The 22779-nt window shown below is 46.0% G+C and overlaps 1 long non-coding RNA gene across 1 annotated transcript in view; it reads left to right on the forward strand.

The window, feature by feature from the left end:
* Positions 1-16563: 16563 nt before the first annotated feature.
* The window catches only part of LOC120913822, a 72721-nt gene continuing 66505 nt past the window's right edge, over positions 16564-22779 (forward strand). The window contains exon 1 of the long non-coding RNA XR_005743575.1: positions 16564-16801. This is a non-coding gene — a long non-coding RNA (uncharacterized LOC120913822). The remainder of the gene's footprint in view (positions 16802-22779) is intronic.

Consider the following 22779-nt stretch of genomic DNA (forward strand, 5'->3'; position numbering starts at 1 on the left):
TCTCCAGATTCTTGGAAACTTTTGATGACATTATGTACTATAGATGATGATATAATTAAAATCTTTGCAATTTTACCTTGAGGAACATTATTCTGAAATTGTTTGATGCAGCTTTTCACAGATTGGTGAACCACTGCCCACCTTTACTTCTAAGACACCCTGACCCTCTGATGATTACCTTTTTATACCCAATCATGTTACAGACCTGTAGAGCAGATCAACTATTACAGGACAGTTGTCAGGTTAAATACCGTATATACTCAAGTATAAGCTGACCCGAATATAAGCCGAGGCACCTAATTTTACCACAACAAAATGGGAAAACTTATTGACTTGAGTATAAGCCTAGGGTGTCCATCTGCATGCCTCACTGTGTCCATGTGCATGCCTCACTGTGCCCATGCCTCACTGTGTCCATGACTAGACTGATGTTTAACATGGGAGTCTATATAAGGGGTGCCCGGCTTTGAAAAATCGGTGCTCCCCAGCCCTAGGTCCCCCAGACAACAAACTTTGCACACATGTAGAGGAGAAATGGTGCTACATGTGTGCCAAGTTTCGGGTCCAGGAGACCTACGACTGGCCGGTACCAGGGTGCCCAGCTTTGAAAAATCGGTGCTCCCGACCGTAGGTCCCCCGGACAACATACTTTGCACACTTGTAGAGGAAGAGTGGGGCTACATGTGTGCCAAGATCCGGGTCCAGGGGACCTACGACCGGCCAGTACCGCGTCCCCAAAATCACCAGAGAAATTAACGTTTAACATGGGAGTCTATGGAAGGGGTGCCCAGCTTTGAAAAATCGGTGCTCCCGACCGTAGGTCCCCCGGACAACATACTTTGCACACTTGTAGAGGAAGAGTGGGGCTACATGTGTGCCAAGATCCGGGTCCAGGGGACCTACGACCGGCCAGTACCGCGTCCCCAAAATCACCAGAGAAATTAACGTTTAACATGGGAGTCTATGGAAGGGGTGACCAGCTTTGAAAAATTGGTGCTCCCCGGTCGTAGGTCCCCCGGACAACAAACTTTGCACACTTGTAGAGGAAGAGTGGGGCTACATGTGTGCCAAGTTTGTGAGCCAGGACTGGGTCCCCAAAGTCTGTGAGATCAGGCGCAAAAAGGTGACTCGAGTATAAGCCGAGGGGGGGCATTTTCAGCACAAAAAAATGTGTTGAAAAACTCAGCTTATACTCGAGTATGTACGGTACATCAGAAATGATGGTCAAAAGTCATGCAGAGAAAGTATAAAGTCTGAATGGAGCATGTTAAAAAAGGAAAAAGAAAATAGAACTGCTTTGAGACATAACAGTATTTTAAGTGGCCGACAGCCAGCAGTGTCAGTCACTTCCTGAGATAATGAGCAGAGTATCAAGTACAGAGGCTGACTACTCAAAGGCAAGACTTATGCCACATACACACCATCACTTTATGTGATGAAAAAAAACGACATTTTCTGTGAAGTAAAAAACGACGTTTTTGAAACTTCAATTTTCAAAGACGAAGTTGCCTACACACCATCGTTTTTCTCACAATGTTCTAGCAAAGCAAGGTTACGTTCACCACGTTTTTCCATTGAAGCTCGCTTCATAACTAGCTTCTGGGCATGCGCGGGTGTAAAAACGTTGTTTTAAACGACGTTTTTTGCTACACACGGTCAATTTCTGTGAAGTAAAAAATGACGTTTTGAAAAACGACACATAAAATTGAAGCATGCTTCAATTTTTTTTTGTTGTTTTTCAGAAGACATAAAACGACGTTTTCCCCCACACACGGTCATTTAAAGTGACGTTTTTAAAAATGTCGTTTTTTTTCATCACATAAAGTGATGGTGTGTACGCGGCATTAGAGGCACTCTTCATACCTCATCTTCCCTGATGTCACACCACCAACCCTCCCTGACTGACAAAAATATGCTGCACACTGTATACTAGTTTTCTGTAAGCAGACAATCTTCCTGTTACTGGTCACAGTGCAGTAAGCAGAATATAGTTAAATTGTATTATTTATTATATTCATGCTGCCACTGTATGTAATCACAGTGGAAATTCAAGTGCATTTAAAGTGTTCCTAAACCCATAACAGTAAAATCAGTCTGTAGATGCAGTAAAAAACCATGCTTGTTATATTCACTGTGGAACCGAACGGGTTAATCCTCTGCATTGTGTAAAAAAAGATGTTTGATCCTGTGTTCTCTGATCTATTGCTTCTTCCACTGTCCCCAATGCATCTGCTGACAGTACAGAGCCTTTGGGCCACTCTGCACATGCTCAATCGTCACTGTCCAGACATAGGGTCAGGGTCATGCCGCCTCATAGGACAATCAGAGGAAAATGAAATCTCCTCTTACAAGCTTTAAAAGAGAAGTATGGGTTGTTGTTTATTTATTTGTTTGCCTATTCATACTTGCCTCGGTGGATGCAGCATCAGACTGATGCTGCATCTGTCCCCCACCGCCTTTTGACTGAGAACTGAGTCACCGAACATCGCCAATGGCTCGGTTCTCTTGCCTCCCTGAGCTGAGAGATGCTGCCTGTCAGTCAGTATCTCTCCTGCTCTGCTCCTCCAAGCTCATTGGAGTGCTGAGCTGTGCGAGGTGCGCCTGAAGAAATGTTTAAATGTCCCCTATGGAGATTTTTAGGATAAAAGTTCATTCCACGAGCGGGCGCAATTTTGAAGCGTGACATGTTGGGTATCAATTTACTCGGCGTAACATTTTCTTTCACAATATAAAAAAACATTGGGCTAAGTTTACTCTTTTCTTATTTTTGAATGAAATGTTTTTATTTTTTCCAAAAATAAAGTGCGCTTGTAAGACCGGGGTGCAAATACTATGTGACAGAAAGTATTGCAACGACCGCCATTTTATTTTCTAGGGTGTTCGGGAAAAAAAAATATATATATATATATATATATATATATATATATATATATATTATGTTTGGGGGTTCTAAGTAATTTTCTAGCAAAAAACACTGGCCCAGATTCTCGTATATGGGCGTAAAACTGTGCGGGCGTAACGTATCTCATTTACGTTACGCCGCCGCAAGTTTTACAGGAAAGTGCTTTATTCACAAAGAACTTGCCTGTAAAGTTGCGGCGGCATAGCGTAAATCACCCGGCGCAAGCCCGCCTAATTCAAATTAGCTGGGTAGGGGGCGTGGAGCATTTAAATTAGGCGCATTCCCGTGCCGAACGTACTGCGCATGCGCCGTCCGGAAAATATCCCAGAGTGCATTGTTTCAAATGACGTCACAAGAACGTCATTGGTTTTGACGTGAACGTAAATGGCGTCCAGCCCCATTCACGGACGACTTACGCAAACAACTTAAATTTTAAAATTTCGACTCGGGAACGACGACCATACTTAACATTGGTTGCCCCTCATATAGCAGGGGCAACTTTACACGGCGCAAATCTAACGTAAACGTCGTAACTTCACTGCGTCGACCGCGCGTACGTTCGGGAATTCGCATATTTTGCTAATTTGCATACTTGACTGGGAAAACGACGGAGGCGACATCTAGCGGCAAAAAAAAAAATGCATTTAAGATCCGACAGCGTAAGAGCCTTACGCCTGTCGGATCTAATGGATATCTATGCGTAACTGATTCTAAGAATCAGTCGCATAGAAAAGATGGCCCAGATTAGGACTTACGACGGCGTACATTGCGTTGCGCCGTCGTAAGCCCTTTGAGAATCTGGGCCACTGATTTTAACTTGTAAACACTGGGCCGAATTCAGATACGAGATATGACGGCGTATCTCCAGATATGCCGTCGTATCTATGCGCCTGATTCAGAGAATCAGTTGCGCATAGATTTCCCTAAGATCCGACCGGCATGTCTTACACCGTCGTATCTTAGGCTGCATATTTACGTTGGCTGCTAGGTGGCGCTTCCGTATAGTTACACAAGGAATATGCAAATTAGGTATTTACGCCGATTCAGAAACATACGTCCCTCCGGCGCATTTTTTTACGTCGTTTATGTTAGGCTTTTTCCGGCGTAAAGTTACCCCTAGTCTGTAGGAAAGTTATAGAGTCCACAAACTATGTATATCTGACAATTAAAGGGGCTGTAAAGGCTCGTTTTTTATTTTCTAAATAGGTTACTTTAAGCTAGTGCATTGTTGGTTCACTTACCTTTTCCTTTCATTTCCCTTCTAAATGTTTTTTTTTCTTTGTTTTCTTTGTCTGAATTTCTAATTTCCTGTTCCTCCTCAGTAAGGTGTTCAGTAAGCTGTTCTGACTGACTTTCCACCGCTCGGATGATGGTGGAAAGCTTACTGAGGAGAAACAGGAAGTGAGAAATTCAAACAAAGAAAAACAACATTTAGAAGGGAAATTGAAGGAAAAGGTAAGTGAACTAACAATGCACTAGCTTAAAGGAACCTATTTAGAAAATAAAAGACAAACCTTTACAACCCCTTTTATCATTCCTGATGTATCGACAGCCTTATTTCTTGAGACCCGAAAATGCCAGGACCCTACAAATGCCACCCAAATGACATTTTTGAAAAGTAGAAAGTCTGAGGTATTTAGTAAGAGATATTGCTAGTTTTTTTAAGTTGTAATTTTTTTGTCACAATTTTTTAGATTTTTATTTTTATTCACTTGTTTAAAAAAAAAACATACTGTTACCAGTGCAGTACAGTGTCATCATATAACTGGTGTGGTAGTGACCAAGGACACTGACTGGTAACAGTATGTAAAAAAAAAAAAAAAAATTCTAAAAATATTTGTTCAATTTTAATAACTTTTTTTTTCATATTGTGACCAGTTACCTTAGCAACACTGTACCACTCTGGGGAGTTGATCAGGATTTTTTTTTTGTTTTTAACATACTCTGCTTGCTTACAGCAGTGAATTGCCCTGCTATAAGCAAATATGTTTACTGAATGACTATGTAGACACTGTGGGCCAGATTCAGGTACATCTGTGGCGGCGTAACGTATCGCATTTACGTTACGCCGCCGCAAGTTTTAAGGGCAAGTGCTTGATTCACAAAAGGTATGATTGTTCAATGCAAACTATTGATTGAACTGTACTGCCAGTCAGTCGGAGACTGACAAGCGTTCACACCCCCATGGAACAGAATATCTATGCATAAGTAGATTAGAGCCACCACATAGAAAACAAGTCAGCAGTTGTTAGATTTAAAATCTAGGCCTGCAATGGTGCTGGGGGGAGGGGGCACAGATAGGAAAATATCTCTAAATGGCTTAATATTTTAATTGTGCATCTACTCTATGAACGGAACAACACCACTAAACTTGCTCTAGCTTTCTGAGCCCCTGTTGGGTTGTTTTTATTCCCACTTTCTAGGTGATACAAAAGGGTATTCGGGTAAAATCTCTGCAAAAGAAACAGTTTAACTGACCTAAAAAAGGTTTCCTTGTAGTTCCACTTTTAGTGTTTTCAGTTCTAATATGCTGTTATAAGCTCTTTCCATAAATAAGGTTGTTATATGCAGCATCCTTCTAAACATGATGACATTTTCCATTAACGGCATACTCAGGCTGAAAGATCCACCGCAGTGCTGGGCACCCATCGCCACGTCACTAGCTGACATGGAACACGCCCTCTACATCTGTTACTGCTGCCTGTTCCCACAAGCTGTAGTGTAAGATCTGTTCTAAACTTCCCCTTCTGGAGCAGCAATTTGATTGGCGACTTGGTGGTGATCATAAACATCTGCAACATGCAAATCTTTCCCAATCCAAACACAGCAACATTAATAAAACAATGGGCCAGCTGCAGGGTCTAAACTAAATGTTAGTTTCTCTGAAGAAATACATTTATAAATCTTGCATAATGAGGCACATACAGCCTGGGATCTCCACAAATCCATCAGCATAGTTTTCCTTCCAGAAGAGTCATCTCACCGCATAATGAAACATACATATCATGCCTGACCTCAGAGCTCCATACAGGATGACATTTAAAGCAAGACCCCAGTCTCACAAAAGCTTATAAAACACTAAAATGGCTACTCAAGCCATTTTGTGTATTAATGTTCTTCCCAAGTTTATGTACTGTAAATGTAAAAAAGTCTCTTTGCAATAATGGCTAATTTATACTGACACAAATTGTAGAACAATGCATCTGTTAAACTGCAGAATAATGAACCCGTTATACTTCAGGATTATCAGTTACCAATTATCAGTGTCAGCTAATCTTCATGTTCAGAAAATTTCTGAGCAGGAAATGAGAAAATCCTCTATAGAAGGTATCCTCAGAAGGACTCTAGTAAAAAAAAAAAAAAACTGAGGCTGGCTAGGAGTGGGAGGGGTTATAGAGGGATGTCCCTGCAGATTTTCTTTCTTGATCATACATCACGGGACATGGAGCCTTAATTACTTAATGGGTTATGTAGTCACCACAGGTGATTAGACACTGGCAAACCCAATTAAAATTGAGTTCCTCCCCTATATAACCCCTCCCAAGTGGAGAGTACCTCAGTTTTTTTGCCAATGTTTAAGGTGGTTGGTCACGTACAACATGTGCCAAGAACAAAGTGCTCTTTTGATGGTCTGTCTGCGGAGACCTAGGAGCTATAACCGGATCCATACCTCGGGCCAATATCAAAAGCCTAAGATGGGTGGTACCCGGGCCTTGTGTAATTAAGAAACAAGGTTTGCCTGTAATGTCTCTCTGCGGAGATCTGGGATCCAGACTCTGGTGTGCTAATACAACTGTGGCACAAAAAGTTTCTGGCAGAGTCTTCTACGGGTCCAGGTATGAGGTTTCTCTAATGGAACCCTTGATAAACCTGAAGGTTGGCACAACTTGCCCGCCGTGATGGGTGAAAGCTGGAACTACTTTTAGTAGCCTTTCCTGCAGCGTGGATAAGGTAAGAAGAGGATAATTTAAAGTTTTATATCTTCTGTGAGTAGGATGTCTTTCCTGGTTTTCGCCACTGGAGGGAGTAAGTGCATGCCTGGTGTATTCTTATATAGCTATCCAGGAACAAGCTCAGTGAAGTTGGTCAATTTAAACACCACTCACCTACTTCCGCTGCAGGCTCTGCCACAAAAACGCATACAAGGGTCCCCAATGATGCCCCCAGTAATCTCTCCCCCCTTTCCTCATTCTCCAGGGCGTGGCTATGACAGCGGCGCACACGCTTTTAGCTGTCTTAGTGAGACATGGATAGGGGGAGGGCCGTGGTTGCTAGTGCCTGTGTGCAAACGCGGAACACTTGTGTGCAGGCACCAAGAGGCTGGTTTAAAAGCCCAGCACGCCAGAAGCCTTCTGTAAAGGGGTATGAACACAGAGCTGTGGGCTGTAAGCATCCCTGTGGATTGAACCAGGCAAATCTAATGCCACGTACACACGATCATTTTAATTGACAGACTCAGAGACTTCTACAGGAGGACAGCCATGCAGTGAAAAGCATCCAGCAAGACGCCACATCTGCATGTGTAGGATAGCTGTCTCATATGGCAACAGTCTTTAACAGTTTTTAACACAATGGCCCAGATTCAAGAAGCACTTGCGCGGGAGCAAGTGTGATTTGCGCGGCGCAAGTACTGATTTGCTCCCATGCAAATTTGCGGCTGATTCTGTAAACCAGTTAAGCCTGTTTTGCGGCCATTTTCCCACGCACGCAGCCTAGCTGCTCCGGCGCAATTTGCGCGCAATTTTGCGCGGGGTGTAAGTTGCGCCTTCATGGAATTCCCTCATCGAATATGCAAATTAGGTACTACCGATGATTCAGAAACATGCGCGTGTGATGCGCATCTTGCGCTGGAAGCGCGCAAGCTCTTTTTCCCGGGCAAACTTGCTCCTGCTAAAAGCAGGGGCAAGTTAGCAAAAGATGGCCAAATGTCATCTGAAGGAGCGCGCAACTTCAGCAGCACCTAGACAGACGAGCTGAACAAGCAGAGCACCCACATTTTCGGGACCTCACATCTGTGCACCAACATGCCAGGGGCAGCTATGGTTCTTGATATTCTATTGACTGAGCCGACTCGTAGGAGGGCACGGGAGAGGATTTACAGAGGGCGCTACAACCTTTTTCATATGAGTGATAATGAGGTGTATCGCATGTTTCGCTTCAGCCCTGAAGTCATCCTTGAGTTGGTAACAATCCTGCAGGATGACATCAGCAGCCCGACCCATCGGGGACAGGCAGTGCAGCCACTGGTGAAGGTAGTGGCAACCCTTCATTTTTTGTCAAGTGGCTCATTTCAGCGCACAGGTGGAATGGTGGCGGGGATGTCCCAATCCAGCATGAGCAGGTGTGTGCACCAAGTGATCCCTGCAATACTCAGACGCATGGGCACACAATTTATCAAACCAACCACGGCTGACCTGCGGCAGAAGGCAATCAGTGATTTTTATGCAATAGCCAGATTTCCACGCACTGTGGGTGCAATAGATTGTACCCATGTGGCACTACGCCCCCCCCCCCCCCGGCTCCTCGAGCATATCTACTGCAACAGGAAGCATTGGCATTCGATAAATGTGCAGATGATTGTGGATGCACATGGCCTCATATGGCATGTCCGTGCCAAACACCCAGGGTCAAGCCATGACAGTTTTATTTACCGACACAGCCCCATCCCAACCGAGTTTGACCAGAACATGTATGGAGACAGCTGGCTGATTGGTGAGTGACATGGGTGTCAGGTATGACTGCCCCCCCCCCCCATGATGCACACATCACAAGGGGCACATGCACGACTAACACCCTCCTCTCTTTTCCCTTCCAGGTGACTCTGCATATGCCCTGGGACCTCACATGATGACCCCATTTCGTAACCCTCAAACACCAGGAGAGGAAAGATATAACGAAGCCCATGCACGTACCCGTGCGGTGGTGGAGCGCACATTTGGCATCCTTAAATCTCGATTCAGATGTCTGGATAAATCAGGGGGGACCCTGTTGTATTCACCCAACTTTGTGTGCCAAATCGTCGGGGCATGTAGTATTCTCCACAATTTAGCTCAAAGAAGGGGCATGCACATTGAGCTACGCAATGACCTTACCCCCGAACCACGCAACCCCCCCCCCAATAAACACTACCGGATCTTCTGAGGGAAGAGCAATCCGGAATGGTCTTGTGGAACGTCTCTTTGCACATTAAACACACCCTGATCTTGTCACAAGTATAATGCATGTATGCACACCACTGTAGTCCCTAGCACACACCCGACACATGCACCCCAAATTGGATTAGACCCAACAATACCCCATGGTATTAGGGAGCAGCAACGCCGCGTCAAGGCTCCAATTATGTTGCTGTCCATTCATACACCTTTCACATGGCAGAGGGTGACACCCCTTTTCCAGCATGAGTGCCACCCCCCCCCCCATTCACACACCAGTCACACTGTAGTATACACTCCTCACCGTGTGTAGGGACTACAAATAAATATAAAAGCTCATATCCTGAGCATATCTCCAAAAAAAAAAAAATCATATTCTGTGCATAAAATAAATGTTGAAATTATATTATTTTTTTGTTTTTTTCTTTGGGCCAAGGGTGCCCCGGCTCTGGCTCCTCAATCTCCGTGGTGCGGAGGAGGCATGGGGTGGGGATTGAGGGGGGGGAGGAGCATCAACCCCTACTTCCAGACTCCGCGCAGGTGGTGGCTGCATGCCCTCCATGGCGTTGGGCAGGCGGGCGAGGATGGTGTTGGTCTGGGCCAACATCCTCATTTGGCGGGTGGTGGTATCCCGCTGATGACGGCGGGTCATTCTCCCCTCCTCCCGCACTGCAGCGGTGTTGGCCTGCACAGCAGCGGTATTGGCCTCCACCGCAGCTGCCATCCTGCTTAATAAAGTGGGTGTGGTCTACTGAGCCACCAAGCAGGTGACTATGGCCTTGGAGTTGCCACTTATTTCCCCCAGGCTCTGTGAGACATGTTTGTCCCGGTCCGCATGCAGGGTGAGGGCATGCTGCACAGAGGTGGAGGTGGATGCCATGCTGTCCGCCAGACGACGCACCTCTCCCACCATGGCCCCTATATGGCGGGTCTGCAGGGCCTGCTCCTCCAGCAGACCGTCACGGAGGCTGGAGGATAAATGCCTCGTTTTGGACTGAGCCTTCCTGGGAGGAGAGGCTCGGGCACGGACAGAGGGAGAAGGGGAGGGGTCCACAATGGAGGGGCTTGCCCTGGAGGGGCTTGCCCTGGAGGGGGATGACGTGCTGGGCGGGGGGGTGGTGGGTTGCCCAGGGATGGTGGTATCCTCCTGGAGGGAGCCAGAGTCCTCCTGGATGAGGAAAAAGGAATCCTCCTCCAATGCCACTTCCTCCACCATACTTGGCCCCGGTAGGATCTCCGCCTGGACCAGCATAGACAGAATGTCCATGGGGCCTGACTGGACCCCTGGCTCTGGTATGGATGGGCTGGGTCGACCCGCAGCCGAAGACGGCCCAGCTTCATCTTCCTCATCACCACCTGTGGATGACACCAAAACGAAATATTTTGCTGGTGCAACACACTGCTCACATGTTCATTTCTACCCCCTCCCATGATGCACAGCAGATATGAAACAAAAATAATAGTTCCATCTTCACTTCTACCCACAAATATGTTCACTTCTACCCCCTCCCATGATGCACAGCAGATATGAAACAAAAATAATAGTTCCATCTTCACTTCTACCCACAAATATGTTCACTTCTACCCCCTCCCATGATGCACAGCAGATATGAAAGAAAAATAACTTACCAGTCCCCAAGTTCCCAACAGTGGAGTCGTACCCTTCAAGTCCCTCCACAAGTTTGGGCAATAAGCTCCTCCTCATGATTTAGCCGGATCTTACATCGCGGCCCACCTCCCGTGCCACCGGTATATTTTCTGATAAGAGCCAGTTTATCCCGGACCCTGCGCCTCATATCGTTGAGTTTTTTTTGGATGTCATCCCAGGTACGCTCTTCATTACCCAGGGCATTGATGTCCAGGGCTATGGCTTCATATATAGCCCTCCTTTGGGCAACGGTGGTGTTTGCCCGCTGGGCACCATATAGAACTTCTTTATGTTGCTGGAGTGCAGCAATTAAGATGTCCATCTCCGCAGCCACAAAGTTGGCCTTCCTTTTTTTTGTCCCTTTGGGAGGTGCCATCTCTTGAAAATGGGCTGAATTTCCTTGCTCAGGGGGGGTAGGAAAAAGCAGGATGAAATTCAGCAAAGAACCTGCGCAAGTCTGCTCCTATTTATTTGCTCAGTGCAAGCAGCTGAGCAGGATTTGCCCTGAAATTATGCTAGGCGCAGTTTGACGCATGCGCAGACGGCAGCGCTCTAACTGCGCGTCCGGCGCAAACCTCTGCTGAGCCGAAAATTCCTCATTTACATAGGGGCACACCCACTTTGACTTGCACGGCCTTGCGCCCTCAGCTTTGCCTTAAACAGGAGCAAATTAACTGAACAAACGATTCCTGAATCAGGTGGCAATTTGGCAAAATTGCTCCAGCGCAGAGAAATTCAGCTGAGCAGCTCATGTGTAAGTAATGGGCAAATCTACCTGAATCTGGGCCAAAGTGTAATAGTTCCATCACTTCCACTACAATCACTTCTTGTAGTCTCTATCACTAGATTCACTGCCACTGAATCCCTTGAGCTCCTTTAATCTTCACAGTAGTATCTACCACAAGCGTCCCCCCCACCTCTCTGCTCGGTCCCTAGCTTGGCACTCCAGATACTTCTCAAGCTTCACCCCACTGGCTTGCTAGGTCCCTGGCTTAGCAACCAAGGCTGCTCTGCAAGCGTCACATCCGCTGGCCGGGTTCCTTGCTTGATACCTTCTAAAGTTTTCTGATTCTGCTCCGGTAATTGCTTCAGCTACTCACTGTGGTCCCTGGTAATAAAGCAGATGGTTCCTTAGTGGCGACAGCCTCCTCTCTATCTCCAACCACGACAGGTTCTCCGGCCAGCTGAACCGTCACTTCTGGTTGGACTGCATGCCACAATCCCAACCCTGTGCCGCTCTCTTGGTTCTGTATAGGCCCTCAGACAGCCTAGCAGCCACATGTGCCCGGGATAGGCCCAAACGCTGGCTTAGCAGCCCTGGCAATACGACACACGTCCACCCAGACAGCCGTCAAGGTGGCACAGAACACTAATCACCTGACTCCACCCAAATATATAGGTTCTCCCAGCAAGCCAAAGAATTTAAGAAAACATCTGCCCATTGGCTGAGATACCCCATATACTTGTAATTTGTCCTTGCTTTGCCCTTGTCTTATCTAATGTCACCAGGTACCCGGCCACTTAGCGGCAGAAGAGAGAAGCAGTTCTAGACTTGGGTGAAATCAATTGATCCCTAACAATGAGCCACGTTAACTACACCTGGCAGGTACATTTAGGAGCAACCCTGCCTAAACATAAGGGTGCTACATGATGAATATTGATAATAAGTTCTGCATGGTTTTATTTCACCAGGTCCAGCAGAGCATCATTCCTAGTCGGAGCCTCAATAAACTGCACCATAAGATTGTCTTGTAATAGGTTTATACAATTTTACCTTTTAAAAGTTCAAGCAGTGCCATTACTCCAGTCAATTTCTCCACCTCCTCATTAACACTGGAAGGTATATAACAAACTCCAATGATAAACTTTGTAGTATGCACACCCATGTATATTTCCACCCATAATGCTTCAGGCTCATCACACTCTTCATCAACTTTCAGAGTTTACCTTCATCTATACCTTAGATTTACTTTCATCTATGTAGTGCAAGGACCTGCCTGATTGCATATAAATTGAAAGTGTTTAAGTCTGGCCTCATATGGTTTTGGTAAATCTAAAGGAACATTGCACTAGAAAATTGTATAATGTATGGCCAGCCTAAGGCTATAGGTTCACACATGTCTGGCTTTGCTGTCTGGAGCGATTTTGTTCACCGGTTTAGGTGCATATTTTTACTTGCACCTAAACCGGACCTATAATTCCACATGACCCTATTCAGAAATGGAACGCCGCCGCCCCCCACCCAGAAATGTGTGAACCGGGTCCATTGCAAGTCGGTTCGATACACATTATGTGAATTAGATGCAGTTAAAAAAGCATCCAAATTCGTATATAAGTGAACCAAGCCTAATGCCATGTATACACAAACTGATTTTCCGTCAGAAAAACCTTGACTGGTTTTTCAGACGGAATTCCGCTCAAGCTTGACTTTCATACACACGGTCACACAAAAGCTCCCTAAACTTTCGACCGTCAAGAACGCGTGACGTACAACACTACGACGAGCCGAGAAAATTAAGTTCAATGCTTCCGAGCATGCGTTGATTTGTTTCTGTAGCATTTTGCGCGTCAAAATTTCTACAGACGAACGGAATTTCTGATAGGAATATTTTCCATCTGAAAATTTAAGAACCAGCTCTCAATCTTTTGTTGGCAAAAATTCCGTCAGCAAAAGTCCGATGGAGCATACACGGTCAGAGTTTCAGACCAAAAGCTCACATCTGACTTTTCTTGTCGGAATTTCTGATCGTGTGTATGCGCCATTAGGGTGTTAGCTCTCTGTCTAAATTATTGGTGCTGAAAAGCATATGTAATGGAAGAGTTTTATTTTGTTAAATGATTATGCTAAGGTTTAGGGCTTCTTCACTCCATATACATTGAGCTGTGCTGGGTAGCTTTGCCCAAAGCAGTCCTAACGCATAAACAAGGCAACATTGCTTTGTGTCCTATGTGTTCTGTTCATACCACTGTGCTGCAGTAGTGTGCACTTAAAACAAAAAGTAGGGCATGAACTACTTTTTTCAACTGCAGTCAGGGCCGCCATCAGGAGGGTACAGCCGTCACAACTGTAAGGGGCCCCCGAGGGCCCGAAGAAGGCATGACGGGTGGAGTGGAGCCATGCTGTGCAACTGCATTACAGAAACATTTTCACAGTTTCTGCCATTCTTGTGTCACTGAGCTCAGACATCAAGCTCTTTACTGCCACCTCTGGCTACTATGTGTATGTGCACCCTTTGTGGGATCTGTACTGTGCTTCTCAGCAACATGTCAGCTTTGTGAAAACAAGCTGGGACCAGGTAGGAAGACCTTCTTTGCAAGTAGGGGCTGTGAGGGAAAGGGAGAGGGGCTGTTTGTGTACAGGGAGGAGACAGAGCCTTGTATATTTAGAGGTTTGTGTATGTGAGGGGCTGCCATATATATACAGGTGTGTGGGGGGCTGACATATATACAGGTGTGTGTGGGGGGCTGACATATATACAGGTGTGTGTGGGGGGTGACATATATACAGGTGTGAGGGGGGGCTGACATAAACACAGGATTAGGGGGGGGCTGAGTGCGTACAGGACAGGTGAGATGGCCGGTGGTCAGGCTAGGGGGGGTGGGCCTAAAACTGTGTAAGGGGCCCAAAAATTTCTGATGGCTGCCCTGACTGCTGCATGTTGTGACACACCACATTGCAATGCTCTACTGTGAGTAAAGTAAATTAAATTCACGTTGCAACAGTCAAAAAAGTAAAGATAAGATCTTATACCTGCTCCTGCTTTCCTATATCTCAGTTTCCTCCATTGTCTCCCAAGAAAAACAGCAGAATCTCCAACAGATCCTTTAGACATTTTAGCAATGGCCCCAGCACAGTGCACTGCTGTGTAATCGGCACATTACCACACTAGGGATGAGCTCCAGCATGTTCGCATAGTACACGGGCAGAGCCCGCCAGGAAATCTGCACGGCGCTGCGCTAATCACAGCCAGGGAGACATTTCCCGATCTCTGCAGCCGAGCATCGGGATAATGTCTCCCTGGCTGTGCAGATTTCCTGGCGGGCTCTGCACGTGTACTATGCAAACACGCTGGAGCTCATCTCAATACCACACTACTGAGCGCACACCAGCAGATAAGACAAGACCACTGGTGTGACAATGCTTCATAACTTGTTTGTGAGACTTTTGCTTTTGGCATAGTAATTGAAACATCTTTTGTAGGTACATAATCTGCTTCATGAGTGCTATGCATGCAGTGAATGGGCGTATGTTTTAGTTTACTATGCCCTTTCAAGCTCTTCCCATTGTCAGTGCAGTGTGGCCTGACCCATTTTTTGCTGTGATGCGCCATGCGCGTCACTTTATTGTTCTCTCTTGGGTGATCAGCAGTGTTCCTGGTCTTTCAGGCTGCATTCACACCTGAGCGTCGGTCGTTCGGCGTTTTTTTCCGGCGTTTTGTCGCGTGTATTCATGCTTATTTGCGCGTTTGCATACAGCGTTGTCCGACGTTTTTGTACTTTGACGTTTTTTATTTTAGCCAATAGGAAAAACTATCATCTTTTCATCACTTGTTGCTATGTTGGTAGATTTTTTTAATCTTCTGCATGGGCGACAAGTTCTATTGATTAAAGCGATGAAACGCCCGTAGCAAACGCCCGTTGTTGCGCAAGTCGCTTGAATCGAGCGTTTCCATTACTTTCTATGGGAAATGGAAAAGCTCAAATACGCCCAAACCGCCCGATACGCGCGACAAAAAAGGGTCCGGAACTTTTTTTGGCGATGGGCGTCAGGCGCATCAGCGTTCAGATGTGAACCATCCCCATAGACTTTCATGTATTTTGGTCCCTCTGGCGTTTGTGAGCGTCGCGCTACAGGCGACAAAACGCCTAGGTGTGAATGGGCTCTCACTGTCCTAGCAATACCCCTGCAAAGGCTAAAGCCCCATACACACTATCAGTTTTCCTGCAGGTTTTTCTCTTCAGGTTTACCGAAACCATGTAGTGCAAGGGCCTGCCTGATTGCATACAAATTGAAACTCTTAGACCCCATTCACACCTGAGCGTTTTGAAGCCTGAAGCTACAAAACGCTGGAGGGGAAAAAATCCATTATTCTCTATGGAGATGGTTCACATCTCCACTACAAAACGCCTGAAGCCAGAAGTTCAAAAACGCCTGAAGCTCAAACAAGTTCTGGGACTTTTTTTGGGGGGGATTTGGGGAGTTTTTCTGCTTTTAACATTGGTGACCCTAGACCTGTCCAAAATCGCGGTAAAAAACGCTGCAAATATCGTGGGAAAACGCGGTATAAACCGCCGCAAAATCTCGGCAAAACGCTACGCTCAGGTGTGAATGCAGCGGTAAGGTTTGACCTCATATTAGAAAAATCTGCAGGAAAACTAATAGTGTGTATGGGGCTTAACAGTATAATTCCAGCCTTAGGTTCCATGCACACTGGGCTTAAAAAAATGTCTGTTCTTTTTGGAGTAAAAAACGTCCATATAGAGCATTTTTTGTACAAAGTTTAGGAGAGTTTTACATTTTTTCTGCCAGTGAGCTCCAATCAGAAACGCGAACGAGAAGGTTTTGTTTTCCTGCCTCTAAACGTTGTGCTCAAAAATATGCCTGTAAACGTCCTAATGTGTATGGACACAAAGGGTAACATTGAGTTGCTTCTACAGGCAGAACACAAAACTCCTGTAGAAGCAACGTTTTTTATTCCAGTGTGCATGGAACCTTACTTTTCACACTAGAATTATTTTTTTATTTTCTGCTTCTTTGTTTTCTATTTTCTCTCTAGATTGCATCTAAAATACATTTTGACAAGACAATAATGCCAATATAAATTTTTACCTGTCCAGAAAAAAATGATCTATGCAGTCTTTTGTTTCATATATGAAATGTCAACAATAAGCCCATAGCTTAAATGTAAAAATGTCTCTGGTTCATAGGGAGTATACTGGAGCCGAACTGCTGTTTAAATCTACACACCTTCCAGCCTGTCCCCTGTCTGCAGAGTGTGGGTGTGCCATGCCAGCTTTTCTAGCTAATGAGCTCTGAGGAATCAGTCTGACAACAGGCCCTCAGAAACAGACTTCTCTCTCCCTGTGGAAAGCGCTAAGGTATGTGGCTGGGGTACAAGTCTAAAGACCTGTTCATGCTTCAATGCATCAGAATATGTACCTATTTTCTCTATTTAAAGTAAAAAAACAAAAAAAAACACTTAACTCTATCTGCTACAGCATTGTAATGAGTTTCTGTGCAGACATGCTGCATTTTTATGCAGCTCACTTGCATTGAAGTGTGAACAGGACACATAGGCCCCTTTCACATTGGGCAGTGGAGGTGCGGTGACGGTATAGCAGCAGTATTTTTAGCGCCGCTATACCGTCGTATTTACCGAGATATTCGGGCGCTAGCGGTGCGGTTTTAACCCCCGCTAGCAAGCGAAAAAGGGTTAATACCGCCCGCCATGCGCCTCAATGTGAAAGGGGCCATAGAGTACTGTTTTTTTTTTTTTTTTTTTTTTTTTTTTTTTTTGTGCACGTGTTTTGACCAATGCAGATCATTGGTGTGGATAACTGGTATGAATGAATCCTAAATATGCTCATGTATCAGGCCGAGTGAGCTCCTCCAGAAAATGCTGGTTCACACCATAAATCACACAGTAACACACAAGATTCTGGTTGGTCTGGTTGTAGTGCGATTTCAGCTCATTCATCTGAATGCGTAGAAATCGCTCTGTACCACACCAAAAGTAGTGCATGTACTACTTAAAAAAATGCACAGCAACCAGAACGCATTGTACTACTGTACCATGCAATCCGCTGCAGGCAAACACACTGCATTTGCAATCCTGCATTTGGGATGACGTTGAGGTAACACTGACATCCGCTGTAGATCGCAAGTACAGTGCACTTTGAAAACGGTACAGGAAACACACACGGAATGCAGGTTTCCCACATATTCTGATATGAACTTTCCTTTAGGTTGATAATGCCTGTTTGGTAGTGTAGCGCTACCCCCTCAGGAGCCGCTGATTGTCTTGGGATCGGCTTATCAAGTTACCCCTATGTGTTGTCTAGGGGTGAAGGTAGTGAGTAGAGCAATAAGCGAATGTCCAGTTTGTAGATAAGGTTTTCTGAATGCTTTATTTCTTGGCCCAACACAACCAACATCAACCCGAGGTAGACAGAAAAGGCTGATGAAGTAAAGAACTTTGCGGTATCAGGCTTGGATGAAGAAAAAAGCAATCCTGCTTTCAGCAATAGTAGTACAGTTCGTCGCCACTCCAGCCAGAGTGGGCAAAGTGCCCCTGGACAGACCCCTGCCATAGGCCTGGCAGCCGAAGCGCCACCTTAAGGATGCTGGGAGAAGCAGGTCTCCGCCACAGACCTGGCTCTGATGGGGCCTCTGCCACAGGCCTAGAACTTGGATGAGCTAAATAGTTGAGCTTATCCTCCCAATAAATTTGCGCTAGGGTCACCGGTTGACAGTGAAAGTGTACCTGTCAATGTCCCGGTCACCAGATCCCTGATGGTTCGTTCAAGCCCCTTTGGATAACCTGCCTCCGGGTTCCCCTCAAGCCGATCCCCCGCACACAGCCTGGGATCTTCTCAATAGAAGGGGGACCCAGTCAGTCACTGGGGCCCCTCCGCGACATCAGCCGCCCCGGGCCAGGAACCCTGCGCAGCCCCAGGCCAGGCAGGCCACATCGGTGGGGCCCGCGATGTACGCACACCCCAAAGGTGGGCACCGCACCAGGAACCCGCAAAGAACCAAGAACAACGGCCTCCGCCACAGAAACACTCCTTCCCAGCATGCCCCGCGAGGGAAAACTCCCCCAATTGGCTGCTGAGAAGAAGCGGCTCGGCCTGGACCTCTCTGGCGCCACCTGCCGCCCAGGGATGGCACCGCATCCCTAGAACGCAGTGTGACCCACAGAACAATCCAGACTTGGCGACAGACAAATCCAACACAATCAGGAATGAGAGCAACTTACCTCTCTCATTCCCCCACTAACTTTAGCGTAGTGCCCTTACTGAAAGTAAAGGGGGCGCTACAGTAGGGATTTGGATAACCTTAGGCATGTTCGGATCCTAGTCCAAACTCACCTGATCGATACCACTAGGTAACTGTCACCTGTACAGAGCGAAACATAACTGGCTATACGTACCTTGCAGCTACACACTCCTTGTATAGCTGCGGGAATACCCCAGCCACAGATGGTTGGCCCAGTACAGGTGACAGCTTCCTGGAAGGCTTGCTCAGGTGGGTTTGGACTAGGATCCAAACATGCCCCGGCTCATTCCTAGTATTTTAGCTCAGTATGGACAATGTACATTGCTGCTTTCAGGTATCTAGAAGTGTCTTTGCCCCAAACTTCCATCACCAATATTGATTATATTCTATGTGTCTTCATGACCCAGCCGATCTCTACTAGTACTAGAGTATAAAGAGTTAATTACATTAATAAGGGTGCAGAAACCATAGATTGGGTTTCCACAAGAAAGATCCTGGAATAATGCACTAAATAAATAATAATAGGCAGCTCTCCAAACAGCTCTTTTCAAGTTTCATATTTTTATGAAACAAAGCATTGTATAAAGACATAACACTAAATTGTAGTACATGCACAAAAGCTCCCCTAGTTTCTCTATCTAGACCAGTGGTCTTCAAACTGCGGCCCAGGGGCCGGATGTGGCCTGTTGCTTGTCTTTAACTGACCCTCATGGCACTATTCCATCAACTGACAGTTATGATGGGGCACTTTTCCCCCTACTGACACTATCAATGGGGCACTGTTGTTCCATTGATGGCATCAATGGGGCGCTGTTGTTCCATTGATGGCATCAATGGGGCGCTGTTGTTCCATTGATGGCATCAATGGGGCGCTGTTGTTCCATTGATGGCATCAATGGGGCACTCTCCTTCCATTGATGGCAACAATGGGGCACTCTCCTTCCATTTCAAATGACAAAAAAAAAAATGTTTCTTTTAAGACGCTGGGCGGGACTGACGTTTTGACGTCACTTCCGCCCAGAAGAGCTATGGGGACGGGTGGGGGCGATTTTTCCCTCACTCGCATTCCCCAGTCTGCTGCCGAACGGACCCGACCTCTACAGGCAGCTCCGGAAAGCGGCGGAGGGCGCAGGAGAGCGGCGGCCTCTCCCGCCACCGATAACCGCGATCTTGCGGCGAATTCGCCACGGAGACCGCCGTTATCGTGTACAGGACCGCCCATTGAAGAGATGAATATCTCGGTTGTGGCAGCAGCTGCTGCCGTTACCGAGATATCCATCTTTAAAAAGAGGACGTCTTTTTGACATGGGGCGGTGGTCAAGAGGTTAAGCTCATGGTACACTAGTGTAATGACCACTGGGCAGCATGCTCCTTACATTTGTGATGATTGGGAATATTTCACCCTTACAAATAGCTAAAAAGATCATTGCTATTAGTGGCTAATTATCTGAGAGACTGGAATTGCTCAAGGAACCCCTAGCAACCTTTGGAGGCACCCTGGTTGAGAAAGGCTAATCTAGATCAGCCTAACTCTCAGCTACAAGCGCCACATTTTCATTAGAACAAGAAGGAGATCCAGGCTAAAGTTACAGCAATTAACAAGCATCAACACACATTGATAGATACCAGAACAAAAAAAACTTTAGTTGGCATGCAGACTCCCACTGAGATCCACCACCATACACAGAGTGGACCTCTCTTGAGAAAGGGCTTTTCACTCCAAAACGTAAGTCCCACCTCAACCTGTTTCCGCTTGGCAGGTGAAGATTTTTTTCCCACATCGGCTCTAATGCCGCATACACACGGTCGTTTTTTGTGATGAAATAAAACAACGTTTTTCATCATGAAAAAAAAAACGACGTTTTTCTAACTTCATCATAAAAACCAACGTTGCCCACACACCATCATTTTCTGAAAATGCTCTAGCAAAGCGCGGTTACGTACAACACGACGGCACTCTGTTCCATTTAAGCTCCCGTATCATAACTTGCTTCTAAGCATGCGCAGGTTTAAAACGTTGTTTTAGCCCACACACGATCATTTTTTATGACACAAAAAACGACATTTTGAAAAACGACATAAAAAATTTAAGCATGTTCGAATTATTTTTTTGGTCGTTTTTTAGAAGACAAAAAACGATGTGAAGCCCACACACGATCATTTTAAATTACGTTTTTAAAAATGTTGTTTTATTTCATCACAAAAAACGACCGTGTGTACGCGGCATTAGACTGAGAACTGAGCGATCACAAGACACTGGAAGCAAAGAGCAGTGACTGTCAGTCACTGCTTTCCCCTTTGCTCCTCAGGCGCTCACTGGAGCACCAGGCTAGGGCGGGCGGCAGGCACAGCTGGCTCTAGCTCTCAGCTGTCACTGTCAGTTGAATTTAGTTCATAGAAGAACAAAAGTGAATGTAGTTGACCCTCGAAGTACAATCAAAAAATCTTTGCCCATATTTCTCTTTTAAAGCGGAGCTCCACCCGAAAGAGGAAGTTCCTCTTTAAGCACGCCTCCCCCCAAATATGCCACATGTGGCATGTAATTTTTTGGGGGGGAAGGGGGGGCAGGTACCCCCCCCTCCCTCCTTGCAGTCTTCTCGGACAAGTCACAGGTCCCAGAAGATTGTCCAACCAATGGGGAGGCTCTGCGCATGCACAGAGTGCACCTGGCTATAAAGCCGCAAGCTGTCACAGCCGGGTGCCCACACTTGCAATGCTGGCACCACAGAGAGAGAAGTGAGGCTTCGGGCAGCTAGATTGGTGAGTTTGTGTTTATTTAAAGTCAGCAGCTACACTTTTTGTAGCTGCTGACTTCTAATAAACACAAAAATGAGTGGAACTCCCCTTTAAATCCCCACTCCTATTGTGCATTTTTGGAGCATTTAAATAAAAATGTCCCCCTTATCATAAAAATTACAACTAAGGCAACTTTAGAAATGTTTAGTAATGGCAATCTGCAAAAGATACTTTTAACTATTTTCAGGCTTTTTATTCTTTTGCATACCTTATTTTTCCTTTCCTCCCCATTCTTCTCATAGTGGCAATTTTAACTAAAGGCAGAGGAACCCATCTTCTCTTACTTCCTGGTTCTTTTGATGTGCCTCCTTGAACAAGTGACATGAATTTCCCAGGATGCAGTGGTGAGGCCAGGGTTACATCACCAGTGCCTCACTCAACCATAAAGTGGGGAAACATTGTTATTGTAAGTAAAAGCAAAAATGTTTGTTTGCGGTTTTTGTTCAGAGCTGCATGCCGATGCAATTTTTTGTAAAAGGGGCGGGAATGGTGTAAAGCTGAAAAATGCATAATGGTCAGTATGATAGTTCTCATCTACATATTTATGATGATCTTTAGACTTTGATGCCAGTGGTGTTACTATTTAAACTGTGTGCATTTTCACATGCATTTAGCTGTCCCAAAGTACTTGTTACTGTAGCGGCCTGCTACTTTCTAGCTGGCGCTGCTTTAAATTTAAAGGGTAGTCTGAGAGTTAGTTGACTCAGACTGTATGATTTTTCACTAAATTTGGGCCTCTGTTCCAGCCATGGCTGTACTGTGAGTGACCACTATTGTTGTCCGGGGTGTCGTTATCACTCCAGGCTGAGGGTGGCAGCAGTCAGGTGAAGGTGTTTTGGGTGTTTCCCTTCAGCAGCCAATAAGAGGGAGTTGATCGTCCCGCTGTGCATGCTGGGGAGGAGTACTTAAGGGACAGACGTCATTAGTTCGGGGTCGTCGTCGCCGCTCCTGGTCTGTCGTCCCACCACCCCCCGTGTGTGGCCCTCCTGGCCAGGGGTGCGTGTTCAAGTGTTCCTGGCTCGGGGACCATGTTGGTCCGGGGTTGTGATCTACTAAGTAGGCCTGGTAGTCAGACTGGGTCTACGTTTGCAGAGTGGTCCTGTGCTGTCCATCCTGAGGGAGGAAGCCACTCGATGAAGAACCTACCTTGAAGAGCACCGAGCAAGAGGCTGGTAGTATCTCAGGAGAGGCCTTGAACTTCATCAAAGGATGCACTATTAATGAAAGGCTGAATGATGGTCGTCTGTCAGTTCTGAGTTATCAAGAATTTATTCAGGAGAGA

The sequence above is a fragment of the Rana temporaria genome, chromosome 9, assembly GCF_905171775.1.
Source record: "Rana temporaria chromosome 9, aRanTem1.1, whole genome shotgun sequence".
NCBI classification, from domain to species: Eukaryota; Metazoa; Chordata; class Amphibia; order Anura; family Ranidae; genus Rana; species Rana temporaria.